The 20,650-nt window shown below is 38.0% G+C and overlaps 1 long non-coding RNA gene across 1 annotated transcript; it reads right to left on the reverse strand.

The window, feature by feature from the left end:
- Nucleotides 1-10: 10 nt before the first annotated feature.
- Nucleotides 11-20,325, reverse strand: LOC140712070 (uncharacterized). Its single transcript, XR_012093531.1, has 3 exons — nucleotides 20,160-20,325; nucleotides 5,956-6,193; nucleotides 11-204 (listed from the first exon to the last, which is right to left on the reverse strand). It is a non-coding gene; the product is annotated as an uncharacterized lncRNA (long non-coding RNA).
- Between the last annotated feature and the right edge of the window lie 325 nt (nucleotides 20,326-20,650).

Below are 20,650 nucleotides of genomic sequence, written 5' to 3' on the forward strand. Positions count from 1 at the left end.
AATTATGAAGTATGTTGTTTAAATAAGATAGTCCAAGATCATACAGCTATAGGATGTTACTCAAGGCTTGAACCGGCAGTTTATGACAAGGCACTCAATTCTGAAGAATGACAGAGGAAGAAGGACCTGGGGCCAATGACAGCTTCTGAGGGGAAATCATGTTTCAGTTTAGTCTTGAAGAATTCACAGAAGAATTCTGCATCCCTGGTGGACAAGACAGGTGAGGACATTTCATGTACAAGAAAAGGAAGGAAAGAGACTGTGAAAAAAGAGATAATTACAGCAACTCTTGATATCTAATATATCAAGTCCTCTTTCTTTGTTGTTTGTTCCATTGGGTAATTTTCTATATACATATTGATATCAACTAGTTTTAATCAGATAATTGACGAACGAAATATAATTTTTTTTTTTTTTTTTTTTTTTGAAGCAGAGTCTCACTCTGTTGCCCAGGCTGGAGTGCAGTGGTGCGATCTTGGCTCACTGCAAGCTCCGCCTCCTGTGTTTACTCCATTCTCCTGCCTCAGCCTCCCAAGTAGCTGGTTTTCCGGCCCCTGCCACCACGTCTGGCTAATTTTTTTTTTTGTAGTTTTAGTAGAGACGGGATTTCACCGTGTTAGCCAGGATGGTCTCCATCTCCTGACCTGGTGATCCACCTGCGTGGGCCTCCCAAAGTGCTGGGATTACAGTCGTGAGCCACTGAGCCTGGCCAGAAACATAACTTTTAATAGCCTCAGAAATAGACTACTGTGTGGGCATTTGATACGAGAGAGGTAGCATTATATAACGTGGAAAAAGGTGCTGGGACAATCGAGTATCTGTACCGGAAAAAATCAAATTGGGCCCTGTCTCGGATGGTGTGGTGCCCTTCCCAGTTTTCCCCTTCAGAATGGTGACACTAATTGTTCCAGCTGCAATATTGCTAATTGACAGGTCGCAGCTGAATCACTCCTCAGGAATTGCCCTTTGCCTACAGGAGCTGCCTTGCTGAAGGCTGTGGTCCCTCCCTGAAGGCATCTCACATCCAGAGACTGGCTGATGTGGGGATACAAATTCTATCAATTTGAGACAAGCTGAAAGCTCCTACAGGACCTGCTGGGGCCTCTGCTGCATATGCTTCACCATTCAAGTTTCTCCTCTGCCCAAATCTGCCCTCCTCACCTTTTTTCAGGTATCGTTCCCATGCTCATGCTCCAATAAACCACATGTTTACAAATCACCATCTCAGAGATCCTCCCAGGGAGGTTTACCTAAGACCCCTAACTTACACCGTACCCCACAATCAGTGCCAGGTAAATTAAAACTAAAGTACAGAAAGATGGAAATAATTTACACAAGGTTACATATCTGAACAAGAATAGAGCTGAGATTTAAACCTGAGAAGTCTGGCTCTAGAGTCTCTGCTCTTAATCCCTAATGGCAAAGAAAATAAACCACTTATAACTGCGTGGAGTATCATCGATGAATTACACAAGCATACTGTGGAGCAAATGAAGCAAGGCACAAAAAATACAAAAAGTATGATTTCACTTATGTGAAGCACAAAACCAGGCAACATAAGTTGGATTGTTTAGAAATGCATACACAGAAAGTAAAGGTATAAAGAAAGGCAAAGGAATGACTATGGAAAAAATCAGGAGGTGATTACTCAAAGGAAACAGGAAGAGGTGAAATACGGAAGAGGGTTTTGAGAATGTTGGTAATGTGTTATTTCTTTATCTGAGTGGTTGTTACACATACGAACATTTACCATTTATATGTGTTTCACGTTTATAATAATGGTTTTAAACTATAGCTATGTGTTCTTTTCTTTTCTTCCTTTCTTTTTTTTTTTTTTTTTTTTTGAGGCAGAGACTCATTCTTGTTGCCCAGGCTAGAGTTTAATGGAGTGATCTCTGCTCATTGCAAACTCCACCTCCTGAGTTCAAGCGATTCTCCTGCCTCAGCCTCCCAAGTAGCTGGGATTTACCGACATGTGCCACCATGTCCGGTTAATTTTTGTGTTTTTAGTAGACAGGGTTTCACCATGTTGAACAGGCTGGTCTTGAACTCTTGACCTCAGATGATCCACCCTCCTCGGCCTCCCAAAATGCTGAGATTACAGGTGTGAGCCACAGCACCTGTAATATGTGTTCTTTTCACTTTTTTGGTGAATGTGACATATCTTACAATTTTTTAAAAAAACGGAATAAAGAAATCCATGGTGAGAGGTGAGACTGCATTAGAGAACCCTGTGAAAGATATGCTAAGTGTCTTTTCTCTTCAGTCTTCACCATAAAATTTTGCAGAAGCCTTCACAAGTTGTCTGGTTATGAGCAAGCAACTCTGAAGTCCTGGTGGTCCAGAGAGGTGTTGCTTCTGATCTCTTTCACTATGGAGCCATAGAGAGCTGAACTTCCCATCTCCCAGTGGAGCTTTGAGGCACACGTTTTAATGTGCCTGCTTTCTCTGCTGCATGGCGTTAAGCATGCCGGAGGCAACATTCTGAAACAAAACTCATCAGTAGCAGGATGAGCCTTTAAAATTCTTTCTTTTTGTTCCTGAGATTGAGTTTATACAGCATGAAATGATAAGGGAAGCAGACACTCTTGTAACATAATCACACATGATATGGCCACAGATCTGAGTAGTATGAAAGATCTGATTACCTTGCAGGTACTACTTACCTCCAAGAAAGCTCCTTCTCATTCTTTGCTCCTATGTCATTTGGCAGGCAAAGAGTTAGGGATAAAGGACTGATACTGGGGTTAAAAGGAGGGAACCACTAGAAGTCCTGAGCAAAGGGGACTTCTGGTAGAAGAAAACAGTAGGATAAGGGATATGAGGTTCCTTAACCAATTTTAAGGAGATGACCAACTGAGTGAACTGAAAGTCAACAACTGTGACATTGCAGTAGTATGAGAAATGTGTGCCCAAGGCAGTGACTAGGTTTCAGACACCACTCTGGACTCCCAAGTCATTCCCATCTTATATTTTTGTAATTATTTCCAGATATCTGTCAGACTAAGATTTAGGCCATGTGGGACAAGGATTCATCTGTTTCCTGTCATCCTCAATGGGAACACAGTTCTGGAGGCTCCACATATATTCAGTTTACCGACTCTACAAGCACATATTATGCATCATATACCTGAATAGGGCTCTGAAAGCCACAGATAACACAATTCTTTCTATCAAGGAGCTCACAGTGTAGCCGAGGAGGCAACAGGCTATCTGACAAGGAGAGTGCCAAGCCCTTCTCAGGCTGTGGGATGGGTCTCAGGGATAGCCCCTGTGTTAAAGAGTGTACCTATGAGTTAAAATACATAATCATGAAAGAGAAAAATGAAATGGAGTGTTAGACTTGGAGTAAGAGATTTGGAAAAAAATTCTAGGAGAAATAGTTAAAGAGTTGAAGTTGAAAACAAGTAGTTATTTTTACTTTGAATTTAATTATCTTTCTGAAAAAAAAAGTTTTCTTTCAATTTATATTTTTTTCTTCTCACAGTTTTTACATTGTTGTGCTTTGAATCCAGTAAGTGCTTAAGGAGTTGGGGAAGGGCGTTTGAGGAAGGGGCTGGATTACAGTTTTAAAGGTTAAGACTTCCAGATGGGACATGTAAGCATTCATATATAAGCATTTATTTCTTTCAAATATGATTTCTTGGGCAATTAATGGGCAATTAATGGAATAACACTTGAATTAAAGTCATTTTATGATAACTTAGAGCAATGGAGCATGAGTAGGAAAAACAAAGAATCATACTCTTTCCTATCTTAATCCTTGAATGGATTCTTGAAAAACTGTAAGAAGAGGTAAACTCATCATTTAATGGTTTAGAAACCTAGCCAACTCTGCAGGCGTTTATCAAGACATTTCAGTTGTTTGGTTTTACGAAAGTCTTTGTTTCCATTATTATTGCAAAGAATAAACTTTTATTTGTTCACTGAAGAGTTTCTAAAGTGTTGGAATTTTAGCAGCAGGAAATTCATTTCTCAACTTGCACTTACCACGTAAGAAGCATCAAATTGCTCATGAATTAGTAGGCTAAAAGCCCTTATTGTTTCCTGGTGGGACACTTTCACAGCGCTGGAGAAAACTGAATACCAAATGTTGTTCATCATGTGTCTTGGGACATGTTACTGAGGGTCTGAGATTTACACAGAATTTATAGGAGGCAATGCCACTGAGTTAAGTAGGGAGGAATCTAGATCCTAGAACAATGCTGTGGAGTCAGAAGGCTGTGCCAACAGTGTCTACTGTGCTGAACCTTTAGCTACTACTTCTTTCTCACATGCACTGAGTCAGAAAATGCTGTTTCATGGGCTGTAGCTACTTGTCAGGTCACTGACTCAACAAACTGAAATATTAGCCAAGGAAAATGTTGTGCAATTCCAGTTGCTCACTCATAGCACAATCTGTAGCCTCAGATTTGCCAGTCTTAGTCCACTAAGAGGAGCCAACATGAGGTAAAAGGAGAAACAGTCTGACCTTAGCTATAAAGGACAACAGGATGCCAGCACGCTAGGGTCATGCATGCTCTTTTCCTCGTTCATTGAATTGGTGGGCCCATGACTAATTTATGCAAATATGACATGGAAAATAATTTCTTGAAGAGAGCTCCTTTGTGCCAAATGCTCCCTGGTTTTCTTTTGGCCTGGCCTATGGATGATATTCACTTATTTTAGGGTCAGGCTTCCAATTTTTCTGCAAGACAGGGCCAGGAAATGTTTATTTCACAAAGAGGCCAAGGTCTGAGATGCAAGACTACGACTGAGTGAGGCCCCAGAGCAGGATGACAATAGAAGATGGTTTCACTGGCATTCCATTCCTTTCTCCTCCCCACCCCCAATCTCAGAGTGGCCATGGTTCACTGAAGGAATAGTAATTGTCATCTAAACCTAGGAACAGTGGTGCTTGGTACTTGAGGGATGAGTCATTTAAATTTATTCACGTTCCCCCTGGAAAAACTCTCTTCTCTCAACTCACAGGATATGAATACCAACTCCCTAAGGTCATTAAGATATAAGAAGGAACTTTCATTATAATAAAATCAAGTATCTAGAAAAATTATTCTGCAATAGGAGAATGATAGTCCCTTGGTTTTACAGGAGCTCACTGTTGGTCAACAAGTGTTTCCAGGCATCACTTACAGTCCCTCTGAGTTCTACCTGAAATGAGGTCTGAACATACTGCTCCTCCACCTGCACTGTCCTGTACTGGGTGGCTCTATTTTTTTTCCCTAGATTTCATTCATTTTCTTTTTCTCCGTCTAGTTAGCTCTGTTGAAAGAATATGTTTGTCCTAGAGTTTGTTCTCATTGGACTGCTTGGTGAAGGTGGTTCTTTTAACACAAACTATGGTTCTAAAAATGAAGCATTAAAAGATCAAGTATTTATTCCACATGGGCTAGACATCCCTTTCCATGTCTTGAACTTCTATAGCATTCTGTATACAAGTAGAAATTCACAGTAACTAGCTCTGGGTCCACTTTTATTGCTCCCAATCCATGTCTACTGGAAACACTGAGTTCTGTGCAATAACTAATGTCTGCATGCCCTGGTGAATGAATTATCCTAAGTGAAGGTGGAGAGAAATAGCACTTCACAAGCGGAAGGGACCTAAAAAATAAATCTGCCGCATCTCTCTCAATTTCCTGATGAACAAAGAGATATTCAGAGAAGTTACTCATTCACAGTTGCTTGTTGGTGGTAGCCAAGTGCCTGATATCCACTTCTAAGGAACTGTTAGTTACACTATGATATCTATTGTGTTACTATTATGAAAAGGGCTGCAATAAAATGTATTCACTTCAACAAATAGTTATTGATTCTCCCCTATGTACAACTACAGTTTATGATATGCTGGTCACAGACCTCAGTGCTCGGGATAACCACAGTCATTGCTCTCCTGGAGTTCACATTTAACTGAAGGATAGATTACAAGAAAAACATGATTTGTATTATGGTTATGACCTTTAGTTGTCACACTATGCAATGAGATAATTTGCACTGGAAATGGCTGGCTGCGTGTTGCTCTACAAGTGTAGTGAGCATGTTATCTTCTGTCTTCTGTGGCATTCCGAATTTAAAACACTCTGCTTTATGAGTGCATGCTTTGGGCCAGGTATCCTGTTTTCTGGTTCCGAAGATGTGGTCACAGTAATCATGGCACGTGGCAAGGTAGGCTGCTAAAAAGGCATGCAACAAGCAACTGGAGGAAACGGGAGAGAATGTAAAAGAAGAAAGTTATCCAAAACCAATTGGGAAAATTTGTTTTATAATATTTTAGATTATATATATATATATTTTTTTGCTAAGGAGTTATAGTAAATCAGAGTTTTCTGTAAATATTTTTTGTATAAAAATTAATTACCTCATGAAATAGAAAATAAAGGAGTTGAGAGGAGCACTGAAGAGACTTCAGCAATGTGGCCACTGGAAGGCGGCTTCTCTGTGGAAAGGCCTCGCCTTAACCCTGGTGAAATAACCCTTCAGACCATCTGCCTTTTTTACTTTTGATTTCAAGCTTTTTTTAAAAAAAACCCCAACATTCTACTAACTGGATTACAGCCTAGAACACTGGCGTTCTGAAGGTTTTAAATAAAATATTACTAATGCCACTACATATAAACCAAATTGTCTGAATTTTTCTAGGCAGCAACTGTGTCTATAATAGTGACTTGATGATTTAGACAAAAGTAATCCGTCAAAGAAAAGTTATCCATGTATTCCACATATGCCGTGCTAAATATTCTTTCCTCCACAGACAAGACCTAGTCCTTGCCCTAGAGTAGCTTATATCCAGACGGAGAAACAACATGAGATAGGTACTCCTGGTCAGATATTCTTAGTAGCAATCAGACTAAAGACCACATAAGTCCAGAACCTTAGTTTTCAATGACATAAATGCAGAAAATTTGTATACTCTAACTCATTACACTGATGCGAATGATTATAATATGTATTAGATGTACAGATTACAGACTTTTGAGAAGTCACAATCAGGATCCTATTTGAGTTAAGTAGAATATCTGTTTAAAACATCTATATTGAGTACCTACTATGTGGCATATAGTAGGTGCTCAGGAGAGATGTTTGCTTGCTATTTACTTTGATAGATCCCATGAGGGCTCACATTTCATGATGCTTTACAGTAGGGGTTCCATCCCCGGGCCTGGACCAGTCTGTGACCTATTAGGAAATAGGATGCACAGCAGGAGGTGAGTGGTGGGTGAGCAAGAAAAGATTCATCTGTGTTTACAGCTGCTCCCCATTGCTTGCACTACCATCTGAGCTCCACCTTTTGTCAGATCAGCTGTGGCATTAGATTCTCATAGGAGCACAAATCCTCTTGTGAACTGTGCATGGGAGGGATCTCGGTTGCATGCTCCTTATTAGAATCTAACGCCAGATGATCCGTTACTGTCTCCCATCACCTGCAGATGGGACCATCTAGTTGCAGGAAAACAACTCAGGGCATCTACTGACTCTACATCATGATGAGTTGTATAATTATTATCTCATTATATATTACAATGTAATAATAATAGAAATAAAATGCACAATAAGTGTAATGTGCTTGAATCACCCCTAACCTGTCTCCCCACTCCTTGTCTGTGGAAAAATTGTCTTCCATGAAACTGGTCCCTGGTGCCAAAATGGTTGGGGACCTCTGCTTTATAGCACTCAAGATAAACAAAGTGCCTGCAGCCAAGGATGAGTCATCAGAACTAGGTGGAAGAACCACTTTGAGAAAGAAACTACTAGCACAGGAAAGCAAAAACGACTTCCTCTTGCAATCTTACCTGAATAATTTCTTTGGAATTTTCTTTTCCATTTCTTTCTCTTTTTTATTTTCTTTATAAAATTTTAAAGTCGGTTTCACAACTTGCATATAAAGAATATCTATTAGAGGTGCTCCACTTGGCATTTATAGGGAAGCCAGGCAGTCCCTGTTCTTAGGATAAACACACTTTATAGTGAATTTTCTTTATCCAGCACAGCAGGCTGGCTCTTTCCTTGGGAATAATGTCGGGTATGTGATTGTTCCATCTTCAGATCCTGTATCAACCTGAACATGCTCTTCCACCTTGCAGCTTTCAAAACCAAAGACATGGCTCCCAAACTAGCTACTTTCCAAATCTATTTTAATAAAGGTGCTTTAGGGAGCCGATGATACCAATCCACAAAACAATTTCACAGGGAGAACTGGGCCTGTTGTCTCAGCTCTGTGTCTTAGCAGCTTTGCAAAAGATCATTTCCCAGAGCCTAAGTTTCCAATGATATAAATGCAAACAATTTATAAAATCTAACTCATTACACTGATGTGGATGATTATAATATGCATATTGATGTCTATATTGCTGGCTTTTGAGAGTATAATAAAGCAAATGTTACAAAGAAGGTGAAAATGCAAATATATATTAAGAATCTGCTTTAAGTCAGGCATGTACTGGCTTTATATGTGGTTCTATTTATTTGATTTTAATACAGTTTTATAAGAAGAGAGTATTAGTTATATTTGATAGGTAAATAATGAGGACTCAGTTATTTAGAGTCACACAGGCAGCAAGCAGAGGGATTGGGATTCTACTTATAAACCATTTGACTTTATACTTATGCTGTTTCAACTGGACTAGGTGGCTGCTGCCAACAGTAAATCACACCGTCAGAGAATCTCCTAGGTAACTGTTTCACTATTTTTCTGAACAAAGAAATGACAATTTTTGGTCAGGAGAGACATTCTGAAACGATATAAAAGTATACAAGGATCACTTACCTTCTTAGAAAATATTGTTCTGCCTGTGATCCTTTTAGAAAATAGAAAACAACAATAGAAAACTCCAGTGGAGATTTAAGAATTTAGTTCAGAACATTACATTCCTTTAGATTATAGTTGAGCAAAAATTGGTGGATTATTTATTTAAGAAAAAGATTAACTCTCTGACAACTTACATAATAAAAGCTACCATACATATTGATATTTCATTTAATAAATATCAATACATATTGATATTTAATTGATTCATTGAAAAAAATAGAGAGATTGGGCAAGGTTGCTAAAGATCAGGTTCCCTCTGACGAAGGTCTGATCTCTCTGATTTACATCATTGCTTAAGTTATTCCAAAATATGCAGCCCCTTTTTAAGGTAAATAACTATGAGACCAGTGTGAGAACATTGTGTTTTCTTTCCAGGATGCTGAATTGAATTGACGTCTTTGTAAAAAGGGAAATGAGTTCTCTGGCTGGGTTTGGGGAACAAACCTCAGACTATCAAGAGTTCTTGAATTTTAATTTTAATTGTGACCAGTGCCCTGAGGAATTGGTTTCTTCTAGGCCTGGGATCACAAAACAGTGTTGTATAAAATGGAAAGTGTAATGCTTTTTAAGTAAAATAACTTTTCCCTTCCTCCCTTCCTCCCTTCCTCCCTCCTTCCCTCCCTCCCTCCCTCCCTTCCTTCCTTCCTTCCTTCCTTCCTTCCTTCCTTCCTTCCTTCCTTCCTTCCCCCCCATTTTTTTGGCAGGGGGCTAGTATGTAAGACTATATATACCAGATAACTCTTTGGACTACATTTTAAAATTTTCATCTGATAATTTACTTCTGTTTCTGTGTGGTAAGAATGAGAGCTCTCAATTATTTAGCACTAATTGTGTGCCAGGTTCCATCTGAAGGCTTGACAAGAGTTAACTTAATTATTTGCCATATTTTGAGGTAGATACTACTGGCACTATTTTTTAGACTGAGAAAGGAGATGTAGAAAGGATAAGATGTTGTCCAAACCCACATTGACAGTAAGTTTTGGAAATGAGTCTTTAATCCAGCAATATCCAACTTTAGAGTGTGTTCTTAAGCACTACTCTATAAGTTTTAAGTAGCTCCTTTATGATGTCATTGAACCGGGTTTTCCAATCACATTACACATGTGGAGATTAAGACCCATAGTAACAATGACAACACTTTCATAACAGTTCATCTGTGTTAACACACAAATCCTCAAAGCAACGCTCCAAGTAAGTGCTCTTGTTATCTCAGTTTTATGGATTAGTAACTGAATGCAGAGAGGTTAAGCAACTTGCCCAAGATCACATAGGAGTAGGTAGTAGAATTGGGATTTAAGTCCCAGGAATTGGGTGTGGTGTGGGAGCATGTAATCTTAGCTACTTGGGAGGCTGAGGTGGGGAAATCGCTTGAACCCAGGAGGCAGTGCTGGGATTACAGGTGTGAGCCACTGCATTGACCTCATATAAGGAGGAAGATTTTCCAAACACTGATGAAACCTCTAACAACATACTCTGCAGTTTATAGATCGTTCCTACCTAGAATTCAATTTTCATATACACACTGTTTCTTCAAAGCATTAAGAATGTGCAAACAAGACTTCCTGGAAAAGTAAGGCATGTGGCATGCACAGTCGTGAGCTTCATGGCAGGAGGGCAAGGAACACAATCACCTGGGCCCATGAGAAAGGAACTCTGATCCTTCCCTGTCCTTTCCCAGAGCGGGGATCCTAACATTTCTAAGAGAAGGGCCATTGGCAGCCTCTAGTTCTCAGAACTGTTTGTCTGCTAATGAAAACACACTTGATTTTGTACAGGTTATTGTGAGATATCTATTATTTCCCCAGTGAAATATCATGTTGGCAGTTGGATATATTCAAGTCTTGAGTCAGTTGATACTGAGTAGATAGATAGATAGATACATACATAAATACATACATACATAGAAAATATTAACAGCAAAATTATGCTGATGGCTCAGGATGTGTGTTGAGACAGACAGAACTGGGTTCTGTCATTCAAGCTGTTATTCACACCCAATGTCACCTAAGCCAAGGTTTGAGCTGCAGTTACTTCAACTGTGAAATGAGGTTTCCTTCAACATATATATATTGAATGCCTACAATGTTCCAAGGACTGTTCTAGGTACTGCATAGAGCAGTGGAAAAAAAAAAAAAAAACCTGACAAAAATCTTCACCCTTCTTAAGTTTATATTCTAGTGTATGTGTAGGAAGAAGGAGGGGAACATGGAAAGTCAGTTACTAAACTGGTGAAAGGGGAAAATATATAGTATGTCAAATGCTTACAAGTATTAAAGAATAAAATAATGCAGAGAAGGTGAAAGGAAGTATCTGCTGCAGGAAGAGATGAAGAGCTGAAGACGGTGAGTGTTAGAATTATAAATAGGGCATTCAAAAATTGTTCACTGAGAAGCAAAAATTCTAAGGCAGGACGGGGAGGGCAGCTGTCTGAGAGAAGACTGTTTCAGCAGAGGGAAGAGCTAGTGCAAAGACTCAATGCCTTGTGGTATAAAGGGAAAAAACATCAGTGTGGTTGAAACAGACTGAATGGAAATCAAGAGGGCACGGAAACTGCAGAGGGGTTGAGGATGTCACTGCAGTTTTAGGCTGAGCGACTGGAAAGATGGAGCTACTGTTTACTGAAATGGAAAACTCTTTGGGAGGAGTTTATAATTTTGGATAAGTTAAGTTTGAGATTTCTATTGCTGCCCAAGCTAATTGTCAAGGAGCCATTTGGATAGTCATATCTGCAGTCAGCAAAGGAGACCAGGCTGTACGTATACATGTGCAAATTGTCAGGTTTTGAGGATATTTATAGCCACAAAAGTGGGGATAGGTAGAGAAGGAAAGAGGTCTCAGTTCCAAGGGATTGGAGTTGGCTACTGTTAAGAAATCTAGGAGGAACCGGCAACAGAATGACAGAGAAACCAGCAACAGGATGGTAAAGAAAATTCAAGAATGTGTGGCATCCTGGAAGCCAAAGGAAGAGGAAGAGAAAGTAAGCTTCTGCGTGAAATGTTGTAGATAAGCTACTTTCTTCACAGCATTACAGCATGAGTTAAATAAAATGCTATTTGTACAAAACAGCATAATATCTGGCACAGCACTGCAGGTAAAGCTTGTTTTCCTTTTCCACAATGAAGTTTTAAATGAATATTTAAAAATATATTTTGAACTTCTCAAAGCAAAATGTAATACCATTTATAATTTCATAAAGACATTTTATCTGCTAATATCAGGACATCATTTTCTCGAACACAATGAAACTTTTTAAATGTGAGAAAATAAAATATTTCTTAGAGATATTTCATAAAAGCTTAAGATAGACTCTTTTTGCCTCATAAAATTTATGCATAATTTCATAAAAGGTAAAAATGAGAAAATCAGATCTAATATAAAGAATTTTGTTTCATAATCAAATTTTTAGAAATAAGTCATCTTACATATTAAAGGATAGCTAGAAGGAGAGAGCAATGAATTTTATGTATAAAATTTATGTATAATAATTTTTCCTTATAAAATTTATGCATAATTTTATAAAAGGTAATAATGAGAAAATCAGATCTAATATATAGAATTTTGTTGCATAATCAAATTTTTAGAAATAAATCATCTTATATATTAAAAGATAGCTAGAGGGAGAGAGAGATGATGAAAGAAGAAGAAGAAGACATTTTTTATACTTTGTGTGACACGCTCTGCAGGGAGCTTTATGTGTGGATCTCTTTTAGTCTGCACATTAACCCTACAAGTTGGAAATGGCTCTTCTCAAACACTGGAGGTAGAGCAGCCCCAATGTACCTGCTACTGTGATGCCTTCCATGTGAGTATTTTCTCCAAATGCTAATTTGGAGAAAACAATTTATATGAGGTGAGACGCTGTATTACTTATTTGCCCTGAGTAATGAAAATAACCCCAGGCTGGAGATAGGAATTTGTCCCAAACAATGTCTTCAGCCACCCCTCCAAAGTTTGAAAAGGATGTGAATAAGTAAATGCAGAATCAGAATTTTCTCTCTCTTCTGGCCTAAGTTCTTCATTTCTTAGTTGAAGATAACCAAGGTCAAATCACATAATCAAATGACAGAAAATGATTCCAGAGACACAAGCAGGCATATCAGATCTATCTCTTCTTGACTTGTGATGTCCACACACAACACCTATGAACAGGTGCGCTCAGCCTACTAAGAAATGCACTCATCTTGTGTCATCTACAGATTTTCTCAAGACTAGAACATTTGTGAGCAATGGTCCTAAGGCTTTCCCTGTGGAGTTTAATACAAAGATTGAACATAGACATTTTGTATAATCCTAGTGACTTTTGGATACAGTTTCCATAGAGCACTAGGTTCTCCAAGGCCACAGTCACTAAGTGGGGTTCCATGGCAGGTGTAAAATCTCATTGGGTGATTGTGTCATGCTGTGCTTACAGCACTATGTTGGGGGAAAAGAGAGGAAAACCTATTACTGAAATCTGTGCTATTTTACATGATATTTTAATTAGTTATTTTTAGAACATCTTTCCTTCTTGAATGCAAAACTCTCTGAGGGGCTGAGACTATGTCTACTGCTACCAAAATTGTAACCCCCATCATCTAGTATAGAGTTGGTATACAATAAACATTTGCTGCGTGAATGTATTCTGCTTCATTCCAGAGGCCTGCCAATTCTCAATTTCACTGTAGGCTGAAGAGCTGCTCACATAGAATACTTTTAGTGCCTTTCATTTTCACCAGTTTAGATCAATGGACAGAGAGATGCTGAATTACTGCTCTAGAAATATAGGTCCACATGCCTTGAACTTCAGAATCCTAAATTAGGGGTGAATGTTGAGTCTACTAAACTGTATAGTCTGTAAAGGCAGGAACCGTATTTATCTCACTCATATTTAATCCCAAGAGTCTTCATAGTACCTGGCCCATATCCGTTGTTCAATAATTGGTTTTTTAAATACCTAATTTATTAAACAAGGTGTTTGATTAAACAGCAATGACAAAAGTGAGCTTACTCAGTCTTAAGTGCTAGAAGTAAAAGCAGTCACGAGGGGCTTGCAATGAGCTCCACTGGGGGAAATTTTTCTTCTTCACATCTTTGTACAATGAATGGACTCATAGGACACAGCAGACACCCAAGAAATATTATTTTAAAGTATATTATACTCAAAGAAAACCAGGAGTGTCAAAAGACTCTTAATTAATAGAAAACTGCTGAGTCTATAGGACAGCTAATGTGAATAAATTGTGTTCAGAATTTGATTTTCTAAAATTAAAAAAAAAATTTAGTGCTATCTTGAGTATACCAGATGTTTTAAGAATGGATTTGTAAAACTACAGCCATTTAAATAATATCTTGAAATTTTCAAATATCAAATCTTTCTTGAATTATGTTCTACACAGTGATTAATCAAAAACTAAATTAGATATTAATTCTCATTGTAGAAAGTAAGTAGTCTTATAATATATTTGTAAAATTAACATTTTAACCTTCAATTATGTCTATTTGGATAGAAACAAAGTTAGAGCTGATAGTGACCCCACTGAGGTCTGATAGGGTCTCTTAATGTTGAAGAAGCAGTAAAATCAGTAATAGCTTTCATTCCCCCCCAGGAACTGTATATGGTTATACTTTGTTATACCAGTGGTTTCTTAGACTTGTGAACCACTTATGGATAAAATCCCAGTAAGAACAGAATAATGGCCCATAAATCAAGCTGTGTCTCCTATTTAACTACATAAAGATACAACTATTTTATATATATATACACACACACACACACATACACACACACATACACACATACATACATACATACATATATATGTATTTTTTTTTTTCAGAGACATCTGGCTCCATTGCTCAGACTGGAACTTTCATGTTTTTTTAAGCTCATAAGGGAATAATTCTTAGTTGCTGGATGGAGCTCAAGAAGGGTCAGTGAAGACCTGCAAAGTGGCCAAAATGCCCGGCTGAGCTGCTCTTCAGTTTGGATGCTTGCAATAAAAATGAAACAAAACAAAAAAAAAACAAGCAAAAAAAATCACTTTTTGTTCTGCGAAACTTTACTTTTGGAAACTTACCAACTTGTAACGTAAGGGAATTAAATGAAGATAACAATCAAGTGAAATAACTGGCATAGCACTTGGCTCTAATAGGCTTCTATAAATGCTGCTTCCCACCACTCCTCTCTCTTCCACCTGTTTCACCTTTTGAGAACCCTGAATCACGACTTCCAGCTGCATTATGCCTGGGCATCATGACTATTCAGCTTACTGAAGGGAATGCCTTCTGATGATTGACACTTAATATCTCTTTCTTACTCCTCTCCCTATCCTCTTGTCTTATTCCCTTACTACTCTCAACCAGGAAGCTGGAGTAGCTGAAAGTAGATTTCTTCCACATGAAAATGCCTAGGTCACTAGGCACATAAGAGGTGCTAAGTAATTGATAAATAAATAAGGGGGGGGGGAGAGAGAGAGAGAGAGAGAGAGAAAGGAAGGAAGGACAAAACCTAAGATAGTATAAGCCATTGCTAACCTGTGATGTTAGATCTAAGATGTCAAAGAGGAGCTGGAGTGCGGTGATTCCACCACTGTGATGCCTTGTAGTGGTCACAGTGCACAGACCACATGTGACCATGTGGTCACATGACATATAAGACCTATGTCATGTGAGAGCAAGTCTGTTTGATATCAGGCTTCACCTGGTCAAGCCCCAGCATTGACCATTATTCCAAAGAAATGAAAAATACTACTCTGTGAGATCAGGCTCAAAGGACAGGACTTGAGTTTAAAATACACTTCTGAAAAGACTCAAAATCAAAGATCATGAAGTTGTGGCTAACCTGGAAAGAATGCTTATGGATTTGCTTTTTAGTTCTCAGAAAATGAGATGAGCAGGGCATCAGCTGAAGTTGAGAATGATTAAATGTAGACACACCTAAGGAGATTACTACTTTTTATAGTGATTAATGCTCTTAGTGAAGTAACTCTTCCAACATCCCACTTTGTAAGAGGTTTATATACATTCACAGCTGCCCCTCTTCCTTCAGCAAACCAATGGTATGGGAGATACAGCACTTGACTTGGAATCAGGCAGTCTGATTTAGAATCTGGCTTTTCACTATCAGCTATATTAGGATGGTAAGTCACTTAAATGCTCTAATCCTTGTTGTCCACTCCACTCCCCCATTGCAAAATGAGGATATAGTAGTTTCTGCTGGTGCCCATCCATCCTTATCCCCTTTCCCAGATCAGTGCACCCACTCTCCAGCTACCAGAAGTGCTGGCTGATAATGGCTGACAGTTGCCTCTTTGCCAGGAGAAATGTTCTTGTCTGGAGAAATGTCCTTGCACTTCACCTCCTTCCCCTGATAGCTCACTGGCAATGAGTAGCCAACAAGAGTGATGGGGAGTAGTAATGTCTATTTCACAGAGTTGTTAGGATGAAATAATTTAGCATACATGAAAATGCTTATGATGCTAAAGTAAATGCTGAAATAATAAAAAGGTTCATGCCTATAATCCAGGCACTTTTGAAGGTCAAGGCGGGAGGATCACTTGAGCCCAGGAGTTCAACACCAGCCTGGACAACACAGGGCAAGTCCTGTCTCTACCAAAAAAAAAAAAAAAAAAAATTACCCAGGTGTGGTGGCACATGTCCATAGTCCTATCTACTTGGGAGGCTGAGGCAAGAGGATCACTTGAGCCCAAGAAGTCAAGGCTACAGTGAACTGTGATTGGGCCACTGCACTCCTGAGCAACAGGTGAGAACCCATCACACACACACACACACACACACACACACACACACACACACACACAAAATTAAAACAGGAACTAAGAAAATTATAGCCCATTGTTAACCTATAAAGTTAGACTCATGATGTCAAAGAAGATAGCCATAAATTTTTACACTTTCTGAGAGAATTCTGGTGGAATGGATGGCATATCCAATTCAGAATGACAGTGTTTGTGTTCTCACATGTGGAACAGACATTTTACATCATCAGAAGAAATGCTGTCAAATGGTTATGCCAATAGTGTGTGAGGTAAGAGGATATTGTCCTCCATGTCAGGCTGTCTTCCTTAGCAACTTCCTGGAAAATTACAAACATTTGTACTTTCAAATAAGTAGAATGTTTGGCATGGCTCATTGCTGCTCTTTACCCATTGGTAGCTGATTTGAGATTTGTTTAGGTCTTCCAAATAAGCAACTAAAAGTAATTCTCTTTGTAAATGATAGTGACCACAGTTGCACTCTTTGTTGGATGCCTATTGTATACTGATTACTCTACATACACTAATTGTATCAGTTAATCCTTCAAGGGAATTACAATTATCCCAACTTTGTACACAAGGAACCATGGACTTCATCATTAAATAATTGGCTGAGGTCACACTACTGGTAAGTGTGTCAGACTCATGGTTGGAAGCTGGGATTGTATGACCATACAGTCTGTGCTCTTGCCACCATTTTCTTTAGAGCCGAATTAGGGCTGCATGTGGAAAGACGCATGTCCATATTTTTACTTTATGCGTTCACTCTTTTTTTTCCCCTCACACAACTTGCACAATGAACCTATGTTTTTCTCTCTCTCCCTTCAACTATGTGGTTTGTTTCATTTGTTTTTTAAACTCTTAGTGAGATTGCTAAAGCTGGGAGAAACAGTCACTGATGGGCCTCTCCTTAGGCTGCTCAGATGACTCTCTTAATTTCCATAGAGTTTGATATTTCTATGTTGACTGAGGAAACGGAGATATTTCTGACCACATATAGTAGACCAAACACTTAACTGAATATTTTTGCCTGTGCTGTCTTGTTCAGTTATCAAAATAACTAGCCCCAATTTGTATACGAGAAACTTGGGGAGAAGAAAGATTAAATAACTTGGTCAAAGTCACATGGTGGGCAGCAGGTTTAGGATTTTTTTCTAATGCACTTAACTCCAAACTCTGTGCTATTTTTATTGCACATTGCTGCATGTTGCCTAAATACCTGAAAGCATTGTTTCCATTTTTTCCCATTATTGGTATCTTTTAAGAATAATAATTTCAGTTCTGTCATTTTATTATGATCTAGTGGTAGCACAAGGAGGAAGGAAAACTGTCGTCTCAGAGAAAATGTGATGTTGAAAGTCTAAAGAGTAGATTACCTTGTAAGTGTTTTGGTTTCTAAAGAGAAAAATGTGAAGTCATTGAGCCATGAAAAGAAGCTGACTCAAATCTAAAAGATTGTTTTGAGTATTAATGTTCTAGCAAAATGATAGTGGTTTGTGGCAATTTCCTCCTTTAACAAAGTCACAATGGAAGGACTAGAATAATTAGAATTACACCCTGGTCTAATCACCAGAAGATGGAAGAGAAGCAAATAATATGTATGAACTATTCTGAGCACAGATATTTACAAAGAACTACTAAAGGGATTATGAAAGGAAGGTGAATCAGAACTGAGGAATTGAATGGTGCAATTATTTTATATAATGTAAGAACGGGCTAACGTGAGAAACCATCCTTAATACTCATATCTTACACAGATTGGGGAAGAAGATCTTCCCGACCCTGCATGCAGGATTTCACAATATTTCAGTATTATTATGAGTACATAGGTAAAACGTAGAAAGAAGACGTGGGTAATGATATGTCTGGCAAACTTGCGACTGCTCTGCCAAAGATTATCACAAGATACCAATAGTGGGATCAAGTGAACCTGAGTTAAGGAAGTTAAGTAAGAATGTTATTGCTAAACAGAAGTACCTCAAGTCTCCCATGAAATATTCTGGCATTACCTCCCTTTTCAAAAAATGTTCTCCAAAATTGGTTATTATTTGGGGCGTGTTGGTCATTTTCCCCTTTAAAGATGATGCTCAAACATTATGGTGCCTGCTTACGTTAATCTATTCTGAAAACGTATTTTGGGAGCAACAATGAATGGCTTATAAAAATTTTCCCTAGAGTCATGTTAGTTATATTCTTAACAGTTGTTCAAAGTTCAAGGTACTGGCAATGATTGTTTGCTTATCAAAGTATATCTAATCTGGGGATTCTTTCAGCTAACCTTTACTAAATAGATTGCAATCTTTCTCTTTTTTAAATTCATTTTTTTGTTTGTTTTTTCCTAAGGCTGGTCAAGGTACCCTGAGTTAAGAAGCGAAATGTCAAAATGACACACCATTAAGCTGACCTAATAGGGTAGCTTAAATAAATATCATATTTAGACAGAACAAAGAGATTATTGAAAACTTTCTTGATAATACATGGTTATCCTTTAGAATTGCATATTCAAGCTTAGTTTTGTAATAGCTCATATATCTCAAAGATTTTATGATTTTAAATACAATCACATATTCCTATCAGAAATTTGAATTTAAATTCTGAAATGTAAAAAATTTCACATTTTTTGAGAAAGATGACGCAAAGGCAAATCATATCATGGCCTTATCATAGCTATACTTTGAGAAATCTCAACTTTTTGTGGATTTTTGACTGAAGAACTTTAAAGGACTTATTTACTTTTTCTGACCTATCCCTCAAATGAGACCAACACTGTTGAAGTTCCATTTGTAAATTCATCACTAAGACAGCTGCAGAAAGGGATAAAGAGGATGAGTGTAACCCCACCCCCTAGTTTAGTAGATGAAGAATCTGATGTCCAAAGAGATTAAGTGGCTTTCTCAAGGTCAGAGAGCAAGCAAGCAATGGAGCCAGTGCTCAGAACCCAATTTTCTGAAGTCCTGCTCAGTTTAGACCACTTGCAAAGTGCTTTAAGGAAAGAATAAATTATACAAAATAAATTAATATGCTTAATTATCAGCCTTTAATATTGCAGGACAGAGTCTATTAACTGAGATTCGTCTGGTCTGCTAAGCACACAACAAGATGATTTTAATAATCAAGTTTTATAAATGGTTTATCATGAAAAATGTGGCCCACATCTTTCAGTGAAAGGGAAATAGAAGATCAAATTATTAGTTTAGGTTAGTCTACAGATAAAATTCCAAATTTTATATGAGACTTCTAAAGAGGTCTTAACACATAGGTTAGTTCTTGTGCCACTAAAAATGTTGTCCTTTTCGACATTTAGAATCTTTGTCCACTTTGTAGGTAGAAATCTCTTGCCCATAAAAACATGGCCAAATATTTACATCTCTTCATATTGTAGTTCTATTTTAAATTTGAAATACACAACATTTTTACAAGTTAAAACTGGAGATTAGAATCTTATAATGTAGGATTTGGACAAGATGACTTCTAAAGACACCTATAGTTCTCAAATCCTAAGTATGACAATGAGTAATTGTATTAATTCATTTTCATGCTGCTGATAAAGACATACTCGAGACTGGGCAATTTAGAAAAGAAAGAGTTTTAATTGGACTTACAGTTCCATGTGGGGAAGCCTCACAATCATGGTGGAAGGCAAGGAGGAGCAAGTCATTTCTTACATGGATGGCGGCAGGCAAAGAGAGAGCTTGTGCAGGCAAACTCCCATCTTTTAAAATAATCAGATCTTGTGAGACTCATTCACTATTGTGAGAATAGCACAGGAAAGACCCACTCCCATAATTCAGTCACCTCCCAGCAGGTTTCTCCCATGACACGTGGGAATTATGGGAGTTACAATTCAAAATGAGGTTTGGGTGGGAACACAGCCAAACCATATCAATAATTCAGTAATTGCCATCTCTTATGTACAATGGGATTAGTGTGATATATTTACTCATTCTGCAAAAGGAGAAAGGATCAGCAAAAGGGAGAAAAAACTTTCAATATTAATAATTATTTATCAGTGGTCTTAGTATTACAGAATCCAAATACCATAGAACTTTAAAATAGTCTGAAAAAAAAGAGATTTAAATTTTTCTCAAGTAAT

This window comes from Chlorocebus sabaeus, chromosome 7, assembly GCF_047675955.1.
Source record: "Chlorocebus sabaeus isolate Y175 chromosome 7, mChlSab1.0.hap1, whole genome shotgun sequence".
Lineage (NCBI taxonomy): Eukaryota > Metazoa > Chordata > Mammalia > Primates > Cercopithecidae > Chlorocebus > Chlorocebus sabaeus.